This window comes from Malaclemys terrapin, chromosome 8, assembly GCF_027887155.1.
Source record: "Malaclemys terrapin pileata isolate rMalTer1 chromosome 8, rMalTer1.hap1, whole genome shotgun sequence".
In the NCBI taxonomy this organism is placed as follows: domain Eukaryota; kingdom Metazoa; phylum Chordata; order Testudines; family Emydidae; genus Malaclemys; species Malaclemys terrapin.
Genome location: NC_071512.1, coordinates 93,560,703 through 93,573,667, shown reverse-complemented (window position 1 = coordinate 93,573,667; position 12,965 = coordinate 93,560,703). Strand labels below are relative to the sequence as shown.

Sequence of the window (12,965 nt, the reverse complement as noted above, 5' to 3'; positions counted from 1 at the left end):
AACCATCCACACAACGACGCCATTTAATTCGATGTAAAGGGCCCTTTAAATCGATTTCTGTACTCCACCCCAACGAGCGGAGTAGCGCCAAAATCGATTTTAGCAATTCGAATTAGGGTTAGTGTGGCCGCAATTCGATGGTATTGGCCTCCGGGAGCTATCCCACAGTGCATCATTGTGACCGCTCTGGACAGCAATCCGAACTCGGATGCACTGGCCAGGTAGACAGGAAAAGCCCCGCGAACATTTGAACTTCATTTCCTGTTTGCCCAGCATGGAGAGCACAGGTGACCACAGATACCTCATCAGCACAGGTAACCATGCAGGCTGATAATCGAAAAAGAGCACCAGCATGGACCGTGAGGGAGGTACTGGATCTGATCGCTGTATGGGGAGAGGATTCAGTGCTTGCAGAACTTCGTTCTAAAAGACGAAATGCAAAAACTTTTGAAAAAATTTCCAAGGGCATGATGGAGAGAGGCCACAATAGGGACTCTGAGCAGTGCCGCGTGAAGGTCAAGGAGCTCAGACAAGCCTATCAAAAAACAAAGGAGGCAAACGGTCGCTCCGGGTCAGAGCCGCGGACATGCCGCTACTACGCCGAGCTGCATGCAATTCTAGGGGGGGCTGCCACCACTACCCCACCTTTGTTCGTGGATTCTGGGTCGGGGATAGTCTCGACGCCTGAGGATTCTGCCGATGGGGTAGAGGAGGAGGAGGAGGAGGATGAGCTTGCAGAGAGCACACAGCACTCCATTCTCCCCAACAGCCAGGATCTTTTTCTCACCCTGACTGAAGTACCCTCCCAAGCCTCCCAAGCCAGTACCCAAGACTCTGACCCCATGGAAGGGACCTCAGGTGAGTTTACCTTTTAAAATATAAAACTTGTTTTAAAAGCAAACGGTTTTTAATGATTACTTTGCCTGACTTTGCATTCGCGGTCAGTTCAGCTACTGGAAAAGTCTGTAGCTACTGGAAAAGTCTGTTAACGTGTCTGGGGATGGAGCGGAAATCCTCCAGGGACATCTCCATGAAGCTCTCCTGGAGGTACTCCGAAAGCCTTGCCAGAAGGTTTCTGGGCAGTGCATCCTTATTCCCTCCTCCATGGTAGGACACTTGACCACGCCATGCTTGCAGCAAGTAATCTGGTATCATTGCCTGACAAAGCCTAGCAGCGTATGGTCCCGGTGTTTGCTGGCATTCAAGCAACATCCGTTCTTTATCTTGTTGTGTAATCCTCAGGAGAGTGATATCACTCCTGGTAACCTGGTTGAAATACGGGAACTTAATTAAGGGGACAGAGGTGGCCGTTCCTACTGGGCTGTTTGCCTGTGGCGGAAAATAAATCCTTCCCTGCAGTTAGCCAAGCGCAGATGGGAAATTGGCCCTGAAGTTTTCCGCGTTTGGCTAGCAGGGTTCTTCCCTGTTACCAGCCACGCGGTGGGGGGAGGGTACCGTGATCATCCCAGAGAATTCATGGCGAGGGGGGGGGTCGGCGGCGGGGGGGGGGGGGTAGTTTGGTGCCTGCAGGGATCTTCCCTGATACCAGCCATGCGGTGGGGGGAGGGGTACCGTGATCATCCCAGAGAATTCATGGCGGGGGGGGGGTTAGTTTGTTTTCTGGTGCTGCTGAATGTTAACAGAAAAACCGCAGCACTCTACTTGCCTGAAGGGGCCCAGACAAGCCCCCCCACACTGCCCCCCCCCCCAACTGGCTGAGATTGGCCAGGCTTCTGCAGCACTCTACAGGCTATGCTTGGTATGTGGGAAAGGAGGGTGCAGAAGCTGTAAAACAATGGCTTACCATGGCCGCATGCAAGCCGAATTCTGTTGCCCAGACCTGTGATCTCTAGCAGCAAAGCCACAAGCACTCAGCATTAAGAGGCAAAATGCGACCTTGCACAGAAATCACATGTGCTATGTAATGTGAACAGTGTTGGTCACCGTGAAAGAGTATAAGCATTGTTCTGCAAAATGTAGCTTTTAAAACAATTCTCTCTTTTTTCCCCTCCCTACAGCAGCTGCAAATTCCTCAAGCCTCCCTCCTCCATCCCGAAGGTTATCACAGATAAGGCGTCGTAAGAAGAAGACGCGGGAGGACATGTTTTCTGAAATTATGCAATCCAGCAGGAGTGACAGAGCTCATCTGAATGAGTGGAAGGAAACAGTTTCAAAGTATAGGAAAGAAGTCAGTGAACGTGAGGAGAGGAGGGACCAACGTGAGGAGAGGAGGGACCAACGTGAGGAGAGGAGAGACGATCGAGATGAGAGATGGCGGCAGGAAGACCAGAGGATGAAGGATGCAACGCTGGGGCTGCTCCGGCGTCTGGTGGAGGTTCAGGAACGGCTGCTGGAAAACAGACTGCCGCTTCAGCCCCTGTTCCACCCTCCCCCCTCCCCATGTTCCGTATCCTCCTCACCCAGACGTGTAAGAACGCGGGGGGGGAGGCTCCGTACACCTTCCCATTCCACCCCAGTAGACAGCCCAAGCAAAAGGCTGTCATTTTTTTAACCTTTTCTTTGTGGCTTTTTCCTTCCCAGCAATCCTCCTCCCAAATACCACCCGGGTTCCCTCCCTCTTTTTCTAATCTATTAATAAAGAATAAATGATTTTTAAATGATAGTGACTTTATTTGGTTTGAAAGAAAGCTGGGGGAAGGGGCAGGGTGGGTTCCTTACAGAAAATCAGTCAGTAAAGGGGGAGGGTTTTCATGAAGGAGAAACAAACAGATATTTCACACGGTAGCCTGGCCAGCCATGAAACTGGTTTTCAAAGCTTCTCTGATGCACAGCGCTTCATGGTGTGATCTTCTAATCGCCCTGGTGTCTGGCTGCGCGTAATCAGCAGCCAGGCGATTTGCCTCAGCCTCCCACCCCGCCATAAAGGTCTCCCCCTTACTTTCACAGAGATTGTGGAGCACACAGCAAGCAGAAATAACAATGGGGAGATTTCTTTGGCTGAGGTCAGAGCGAGTCAATAATGAACGCCAGCGACCTTTTAAACGGCCAAATGCACATTCTACCACCATTCTGCACTTGCTTAGCCTGTAGTTAAACAGCTCCTGACTCCTGTCCAGGCTGCCTGTGTATGGCTTCATAAGCCATGGCATTAAGGGGTAGGCTGGGTCCCCAAGAATAACTATGGGCATTTCAACATCCCCAACGGTTATTTTCTGGTCCGGAAAGTAAGTCCCTTGCTGCAGCCCTTTAAACAGAGTAGTGTTCCTGAAGACGCGAGCGTCATGAACCCTTCCCGCCCAGCCCGCGTTGATGTTGGTGAAACGTCCCTTGTGATCCACAAGTGCTTGCAGCACCATTGAAAAGTACCCCTTGCGGTTTATGTACTCGGTGGCTTGGTGCTCCGGTGCCAAGATAGGGATATGGGTTCCGTCTATTGCCCCACCACAGTTAGGGAATCCCATTGCAGCAAAACCATCCACTATAGCCTGCACATTTCCCAGAGTCACTAACTTTCGTAGCAGCACCTGAGTGATTGCTTTGGCTACTTGCATCACAGCAGCCCCCACCGTAGATTTGCCCACTCCAAATTGATTCCCGACTGACCGGTAGCTGTCTGGCGTTGCAAGCTTCCACAGGGCTATCGCCACGCGCTTCTCAACTGTGAGGGCTGCTCTCATCTTGGTATTCTGGCATTTCAGGGCAGGGGAAAGCAAGTCACAAAGTTCCATGAAAGTGCCCTTATGCATGCGAAAGTTCCGCAGCCACTGGGAATCGTCCCAGACCTGCAACACTATGCGGTCCCACCAGTCTGTGCTTGTTTCCCTTGCCCAGAATCGGCGTTCCATGGATAGAATCTGCCCCATTAACAACATGATCTCCAAAGCACCGGGGCCTGTGGTTTCACTGAATTCTGTGTCCGTGTCCGTGTCCATGTCCTCATCATGCTTGTCGCTGCGCTGCCGCCGCCGCTGCCTCCTCGCCTCGTTTTTCTGGTCCTGGCTGAGCATAAACTCCACAAGAACGCGCGAGGTGTTTGCAATATTCATGAGTGCTGTCTTGACCTCAGCGGGCTCCATGCTTGCCGTGGTATGGAGTCTGCAGTGTTCACCCACCCAGGAAAAAAGGCGCGAAAATGGTTGTCTGCCGTCCGTTGCTTTCATGCAGGGAGGGAGGGAGGGAGGGAGTGAGGCTGTACCCAGAACCACCTGCGACGATGTTTTTTGTCCCATCAGGCACTGGGATCTTAACCCACAATCCCAATGGGCGCAGGAGACTGCGGGAACTATGGGATAGCTATGGAATTGCTACCCACAGTGCAACGGTGCAGAAATCGACGCTAGCCCCGGTACTTGGACGCACACCACCGAATTACTGTGCTAGTGTGGCCGCACTCATTTCGACTTTATACAACCTGTTTCTCAAATCCGAATTATCTAAATTCGGATTAATCCCGTAGTGTAGACATACCCTTACTTTCCCCTTCCAGTCCTTCATCCACCCTTACAACTATTCTGTTTAGGCTCTAAGATGAGAGACAACGGGTGGACACAAGAAACAGACGTGGGGAGCACAAAGGAACAGTGAGATAATTCATCAGTGTAATAAGCAGCAGCCTCAGAGCATAAGTGACAGACTGAAAACAAAAAGGCTCCTCTTAGATTGTCATCACAAATATCTTGCTCTCTTTATGTGTCCAGAGCTCCCAGTAATTTCAGTAAGAATTCTGTGCATGTATAGTGGGAATAATACTGGGTTTGAGATCTTCTGCAGGATTCTGAGAAGAGAAAGCTGCTTTTAGGGGGGTCCCACTGAAAGTCGGCTCCTGTACAAAGCAGCTCAACGCTACAGCACCAGAATGCAATATGGGGCTGGCATGGTGAACTCAAATTACTTTCCCCCTCCAGGCTGTGGAATGTGCCTACTTCTCACACGGCAAATTTCCTCTCTTCAAATGAAGTCCTTCATGCTGAATGAAGCTTTTGAATTTCATCCTCATTGTTCACCATGCCTAATCAACGTTCTCTTGTGCTTTCAGAGGGTGGCTCATGCTTTTTTTGTGGCTCCACTAAATGTCCTCGTTCGGGCATGAATACAATTGCTCCGCGATGTTCTTTTTAAAAATAGAAATTAAAATTTGCTTTAAAATGCACTTTGCTTACAAAACTTTCATTAAGTATTATTAGTGCTTAAGACAGGGATTTAATGTATTTGGGAAGCCATGCTACAAGATCCCTGTATTAAAGGCAGTGTTAGGGCTGAGTTATGTAGAATAGTAGAGATGGGCCCAAGCCAAAAACCTAGATCCAAACATCCATTCTTCTCTGAGGGGCTCGGAGGTGGTAGGGTAGAAGCTATCACAGCTGCTCTGTTCCACCCAAGGAATCCTTAAGCAGGGAGGGAATCCACAAGATGACTTTAGAGTGGCTGTCACACTGCAGCTAAGATCTGGCTCATCAGCTTTGGATAAATTCACAACCAAAAATACGGAGGGAAGACTATTAGTTGCTTCCTCCCCCCACTTCTTTTGATCATCTCTCATTTAAATAAAGGCTGTTAGGACAATCATCATGTATATTGAGGGTACATTTTCAAAGGCAGTAAGGTGTAGAATTTCCATTAATTGTCCATGGGCATTAGGCGCCTAACTCCTGTTTGTGCCTTTGAAAATTTGCCCCTGATGATTAGATGATACAGCCAGCGGTGTCATAAGTGTGCTTTGTCGGGGACTTAAATACAGTTCATCACAGGATAAAAAATACCCAGCTATTCAATCAGAATATGATCCTGAATCAGCATGACCTGGTTCTCAGCTCACTCACATGGCCCTGGCATCACTTCATTATACAGAACTTGTACAGTAGGTGCTAGACCCCAGTTTCATCTTCATTTCCCCTTTCTCCTGTTAAGTTCTCATTATTTTTCCTCTCTGCTAAGCCATCAAGCCCCATGAAACAAGTCTTCCCTCCTTCATTAGAGTCACTTCATCATAAAGGCTCATTTCATCACTTGTTTTGCACAACGTGCTGGGCACTTTATAGACTGGCTGGAATGCCGACGATGTTATCACCGTCCTCTGAACATGCTGAGAGAACGTGAAGTCAAAGATTGGCAAAGATTGCCTAGCTATGTGGGCTTTGTGCCAAGTTACTGGGCTGTTAAGGGTTAATTATTTGGCACAACTTTGTTGGCAGGGTCCCTGAAGGTCAGAAGTCTACAGTCTTAGCATGGTTTCAGAGGAGGAAAATAGAGAGACAAGACTGAGTGGGACACTAGTGTGGCCAGATATTTGTGCAGAGGACAGGGCTAGAGAACAGAGGGAGGATTTGCCACTGGGATGGGGCTGAGGTGGCAGTAGACATGCTCGGTCTATGGTGATTAACAAAGGACCCCACAGGGACTTCGGCTGCCAAGTAACAGTCAATACCTTGTGGTTTCATTCACAGGTTTTTAATCAATAAAAGTTGCAGCCAAAGGCTCTAAATCCGAAGACTGGTGTCTAGGGCTTTTATTGCAGGACATCTGCAATGCTATGCAAAATGTATGCAAAGCTTATATTACTTGCAAAGGAGCTCAAATGTACTTTTACCTTCATAAAATGAACTGTTAAACAGCGAAATCTTTCTCAGCCCAGGAAATGAAAGCACCAGGCAGTTCTCTAAATATTTATGTAATGTGATTGCAGCCATTTTCTCAAATCCTTAATTTTTAATACATTTATAAAGAGGTGATCCTGAAATCTTGGAGGGAATTTCTCACCGTTGTTAAAATTTCCCTTTTCTGTAAAATCCAAAGACATTTTTCTTTGTTTTATTCATACTATAAAAATCCTTAAAAGCTCACTTAATGCGGGTCAGCCAGGTAGCAGGACATGAATGCCCTTCAGAACCATGTTTGTTAAATACATCTTTTTTTCCTAGCAGTGTGAGGTCTCAGCTCTCAGAGACAATTTTCTCCTACAGGCTCGGAATAACCCCTTGAAACTTATCATTTAATCAGGCTAGCTTTTTCCCCCCTGGACCTGGCTTGTGCGAATCTCTTCGGTGGCTTTGTTGTGGTATTTTGAGGGTGGGACTTTCAGAAGTCCACTGCTGTTGAAATAAATGGTAAAACTCTCATTGATTTTGTTGGGGACAGAATGGGCCAATGACGAGTGCTTTGGAAAATCCCACCCATCATTTTTTTATTTTTGACTTTAATCGTTTACACCACTTCTTCCCGCCAAGAGCACTGGACTTACTTATACTGTGCTACACTGTGGCTCAATTCTAGTTACTTCTTGAACCATCTCCTAAGTCTTACTGAGAACAAACTCCAGGGCAGCTTCTCTTCTCCTTGGGAAAAATGAAAACACTGGAAAAGTTACTGGGGAAAAATTATGAAAAATATTTGAAAAATGGAAAGTGGCTTTGTTTTAAACTCTGAAAACGAAAGCAACTTCAAACATTTGCCAATGTGTTTTTTAATTTTTCAACCAGTTCTACTATTTTGTAACTTACAGAACAATAGCAGTATGGGACAACGACAACTAGCTGTCTTCCCCTGTTATGAAGTGGTGCCATGCTTAACTGAAAACTTTATCTGAATTGCAATCACCAAGTTAAGGGTTCAATGACTTTTAGTCTTTTGACTATATGACTGTCATGGATTTTTCCATGCAGAAAATATGTATACCTTTAACATGCATATTTATCTTTCTTTTTAAACACTGGAAGGGAGGAACAGGCTGGGCCAATAGGTATTTTCCATCTTTAATTCCTATAATAAGGGATCTATCCAGATCAATCATTTAAAATAAAACTCCACAAAACATTACAAGTTAAACTGTAAGGGCCCAAAGAAATTTCGGCACAGACACAAGTACAAACTCAGGCCTCGATCCTGAAAATACTTAAGCATATACTTAACTTTACTCATGTGACTAGCTCCTTTGAACACTATGGAGATACTCACATGAGTAAAGTAATAATGCAGGATATAGTTTTTAATAGGACTGAAATCAATAGGGCACCATACACATTTAATGTGTTTCTATGGAAATTAATCTGAAAATGCTTAGAATTTAGTAGAGAAAGATATCCTTCCAATAGTAGTTTTGGTCTAAAGTAACTTGTTATAGGCTGTAATCTCATGGACGCACCCCTTAAAAACCCTGATACTATGTGGTACAGCAATCAATCAATCTCACTGAATCTAATGCTCTGGTATAAAGCACTATGCATTCTATATCACAGTTAAATATGGTAATCATTATTATCTCACTACAGGGGGGGAGGGATAGCTCAGTGGTTTGAGCATTGGCCTGCTAAACCCAGGGTTGTGAGTTCAATCCTTGAGGGGGCCACTTGGGAATCTGGGGCAAAATCAGAACTTGGTCCTGCTAGTGAAGGCAGGGGGCTGGACTTGATGACCTTTCAAGGTCCCTTCCAGTTCTAGGAGATGGGATATCTCCATTATTTTTTTTTTTTTTTTTACAAATATGACTACTCTATCACAGCATTATTATAATTTTACTCGTGGCGTTAATATATAGCATAATCTAATAAAGGCTAAAGAAGAAAGATTAAATGGGTTCATTTTACCAATAGGCCAGAAGTGATTTGAGCTAATACATACTCTGTGCTATTGCTTCAAGATCTGTTTATAAAGAAATGTGGCCTGCAAGTAATGTAATTGCTTCACTCTTGGTTCCATTAAGCCACAATATTTGTGGTTATCATCTTGTAGCCAAGTTTGTGAGCAAGGCTAGGGTCAACGTCAAAAGCCACAGCCAAAGTCATTGTTATTCAATGGATTAGTCACGTTCATCACAATGTACCTGGAATCTAAAGCCCTGATGCAACATAGCACATAAGCACATGCATAACCTTTGACATGTGACTAGTTCCATTAAAATCAATGGAACTACTAAACGTACTTAAAGATATGCATGTGCAGCGCTTTGCTTAAATGCGTAAACTTTTGGTGTGTATATGGACTCCACTGGTCTAGGAAATAAGTGACTAGCGGCTGCTGTCATGAAAACAGGTCAGGAGACCACAATTTTCAAATTTTATTATCAGTACCTCATAATGCTATGAGTTTGTAGCATACCTGGGGATAGTGAATATTTCTGTTAACTTTGTAATGATTTCTATATCATCACTCTTAATTGTGCAGATCAAACTGAGGCATCTTTAGGTAGCATTACACTTGTAAAGTGTAAAGCATTACACTTGTTTAGTAGATACACACCAAATACTGCTGACAAAAACCGAATGCACTGTTTTTATTCCCTTTTATTTCCTCTTACAAACAAAACAGCACAAAACAAGAACCTTGTAAAAAATTACTTGACATTTCTCTAACACTATTAATTTGAAGATCTCAAAGTGCTTTACAAACATAAATTAAGCGACAGGACTCTAACGAAGGAGAGTATTATCTCCTTTTTACAACTAGGAAAACTGAGGTACAGGCTGGTTAAGTGACTTGTCCACGCTAATACAGCAAGTTAGAGAACCCAGGAGTCCTGACTAGGGCCGCTGAGAGCGGGTTCGGGCCCCGGTGAAAAATTTTTTTCAGGCCCCCCAGCAAGGGCGGACTGGCTAAACAGGGCTGACGAGAGGGGGGGGAAGCCGTGCCTTGGGCCCCCTTCTGGACCGCCGGGCCCCGGTAATTTGTACCGGCTTCCCCCCCCTCTCGTCGGCCCTGGCCTTGACTCCCCTTCTCCTGCTCTCTTCACTCCTCTACACATTCTCTCAGGGAAATACTAAACCATTCAATAAATTACAAACTACTTAACTTCTATGATGCTTCTTAACATGTTGAATATGCTGGGCAAATACACCTTCAGTGCCACCACAATACTTTGTCCATCAAGACACACTGTTCTGATTTCAATGGAACTCCAGAACATCAATGCACAGGAGATGATCAGCAGAGGGAATAGGACAAACGGAGGTGAAATGATTAGGAACAAACAACCAAAAATAAACTCGTTTCCAATGTCCTTTTACACTAAAAAAACCTCCACTGTTTGTTACATCTGACAACAAGTGACCAGAGAGACACAGTGGGTGAAAGAATATCTTTTACTGGATATAACCTCACCCACCCACCTTGTCTCTCTAATATTCTGGGACCACCATGGCTACAGCAACACTGCATACAACAGGTGACCAGACAGACTTCACTACTGGCTGGCTGGGCTAACTGTGCATGCCTCTTGCACATAACCACAGCCAAAACTTGAAACTGGACCCTGCCTGTCACTTTACTAGGGACATCAAAAGAGAACCTGCTTGTGATATGGTTACTAAGATCTGTGCTAAACTTCTCTCAGCTAGAAATGGCTCCTTCTACATCTTACACGCGCTTATTTCTTACCTGACTTAAAGCAGGTTCTAATCAACTAAAAGGAAACAAACCATCAAAAAAACCCTTGCATTGAGGGAAGGTAGGGGTGTGTGCGTGTGTATACATGCACCTATATTCCTTTAGTGACGGCCATTTTTTCAGTTTTGTGATTTGTTCTATCAGGTAAAGAGACAGGCAGGGTAGTCACGTCAGGTTAAACATGAAATCTTTTGGAAATTTGGTTATAAATTAAAAACATGTTAAGATCACTTGTGCCAGGGGCTGGGCTGGCCCCCTGCAGCACCATAGACAAGAGGAACACAAAGAGTGGCACAAAGCTGTCTTTGACTCCCTACCCCACTTGAGTTCTGTACCCAGCGTAGTTCCGCTGGATCCTAGGACTGGGGCCCAAGTCCTCAAAATATCGGAGGGTAAAGAATTAAAAACCATGGATTGCCCTCCTGATGTTTAAATCTTTTCTTTGCCTGACTTTTTAGATACATTTCAGGATCAAATTATTCACAGCCCCTTGTCATGCTGTCTGTTCATTCATCCCGTCATTTTACGAATGTTTCCTACAAGACATTTTCTAGTGATTTGTCTCAGCATTCTTCCAAAACCTCAAACATGGTCGCCAACTGCAGGCTCCTGCTAGCAGACTGCATGGCAAGGCCCAAGTCTGCTGGATTGTTGTCTCTCATCAAGATTATCTCCTTGGGATACTATGAGAAATGTGGTTGTGATCTGCTGTGAAGTACTGACTATTACATCAGATTATTTCTTGTATTTGCTTTGATCATATGCCAGCCGATTTATAATGAAATTCCACTGTCCAGAGCTATGAACTTTATCCAGATTCTCTATCGGTTTTCTGTGGCTGGTGTACATGAGCTGATCACTCAGATTCCTACTGCACCGATGTAATATATTACTCTACCTATTAATCTGTGCAATAGAATTTAAAAATAATTTTCATGCCACTTAATATTTTATGATTTATTGCATGTCACCAAATTTCCTCATGCAGAGGTTCAGTGCCCGGGTTAACAACTTCATTTCAATACACTGTCCTGTTTGACACTGAGTTATGTGCACATATGCAAATAAATAAATAAATAAATAAAGTTGAGCAACTAGGAGGCTCTCCCCACTCCAGCCAGCACTCCGGGAAAAACCTTGAAAATCCTCCAAAAGTGCTAGAGGGCACATTATAATCAGTATGGGCAGATTTCCTATATTTGTATGTGACTGCACCACAAGCCACTGTTAATTCAAAACTTCACTGCTCCTTGCAAACTGATTGGTTCTAAAGCAGGCAATCGTTCCAGTCATAAAGCTGAACACTTTCTTCAGAACATCCTTGCAAGACTACCCCAACCCAAACTTTATTTATTTAGGGCCAAATCTAGGCCATGGAGAAGGATTTTAGGGCAAGGGAGATCTATATATGGGTATGTCTATACTACGGAGACAATACTGGCATAGCTAAACTGGAATAGTTATGCTGGCATAGTTTCGTAGTGTAGACGCAGCCTGTGCTGACAGAAGGGGTTTTTCTGTTCATGTAGGAACACCACCTGCCCGAAACAATATTAGCTATGCTGATGGAAACACTCCTCCAGTGACACTGCTGCGTCTACACTGGGGATTATGTCAGCATAGCTATGCCAGTCGGGGGTGTGGTTCCCCCCACTCCTGACCAGCACAGCTATGTTGATACAGAAGCTCCCCGCCTTACGCAAGTGTTCCATTCCGGAACGCCTTGCGTAAGTCGAATTTTGCGTAAGTCGTGAACCTATTTCCGACAATTATGGGAAAAAAAAAAAAAAGCTTACAGAACTTTTTCCATAAATCCGGATTTCCATAAGTCGGGTTTGCGTAACCTGGGGAGCGTCTGTATAACTTTCAAGTACAGACCAAGCCTAAATACGGCTTTGTCCCTCTCACCTACCCATGGGAATGCCCATGGTTTGGGGCTTTGCATAGCCAAGCTAAATTAATGGCTGGAACTTACATTGGCATAGCTACATCTCTCAGGGGTGTGAAAAATCCACAATCCTGAGAGACATAGCTAGGCCGGCCTAACCCCAAGTGTAGACCGCGCTAAGTCAAAAAAAGACTTAACTATCATCTCTTGGGAGGTGGATTACCTATGCTGATGGAAGAACACCTCCCATCAACATAGGTAGTGTCTACACCAAAGCATTACAACAGCACAGCGGTAGCAGTTTAAACGTAGACATACCCTACGACCAGGAAAAGTTTATCTCACTTGCATCATCCACAAACCCATGCAAATTCACCCTGCAAACATATGGAAACCCCTGCAGAATTTCCCGCTGAAACTCATGATGTCCTAAAAACACTCCCAGCACTCAGAGGACTGTCCAGCATAGGCATAGAGGGGATGGTAAATGGTAGCACAGCTACTTAGGAAGAGGATATCAAGGAAGCGGATTAGCATGGATTGGCAGATGCTCCATGTGGATGGCTCATGGTTTGCTGGAGTTTCCTTTAGGTTCCTAAGGAATCATGAGCATCAACCTTTGCCCTCCTGATCACATGATGCCTCAGAAACCCAGTGGTTCTGATTTCCACTGCTTGAACCTTGAGAAGTCATGTACACTTGTGCAAAATGATCACAAAGTGAATCTGCCAAATCAGAATTC

At 45.1% G+C, this 12,965-nt stretch overlaps 1 protein-coding gene across 5 annotated transcripts in view; it reads right to left on the bottom strand.

The window, feature by feature from the left end:
• DOCK7 (dedicator of cytokinesis 7) overlaps positions 1-12,965 on the bottom strand; it is a 172,089-nt gene that overhangs the window by 69,741 nt on the left and 89,383 nt on the right. The window lies entirely within an intron of this gene.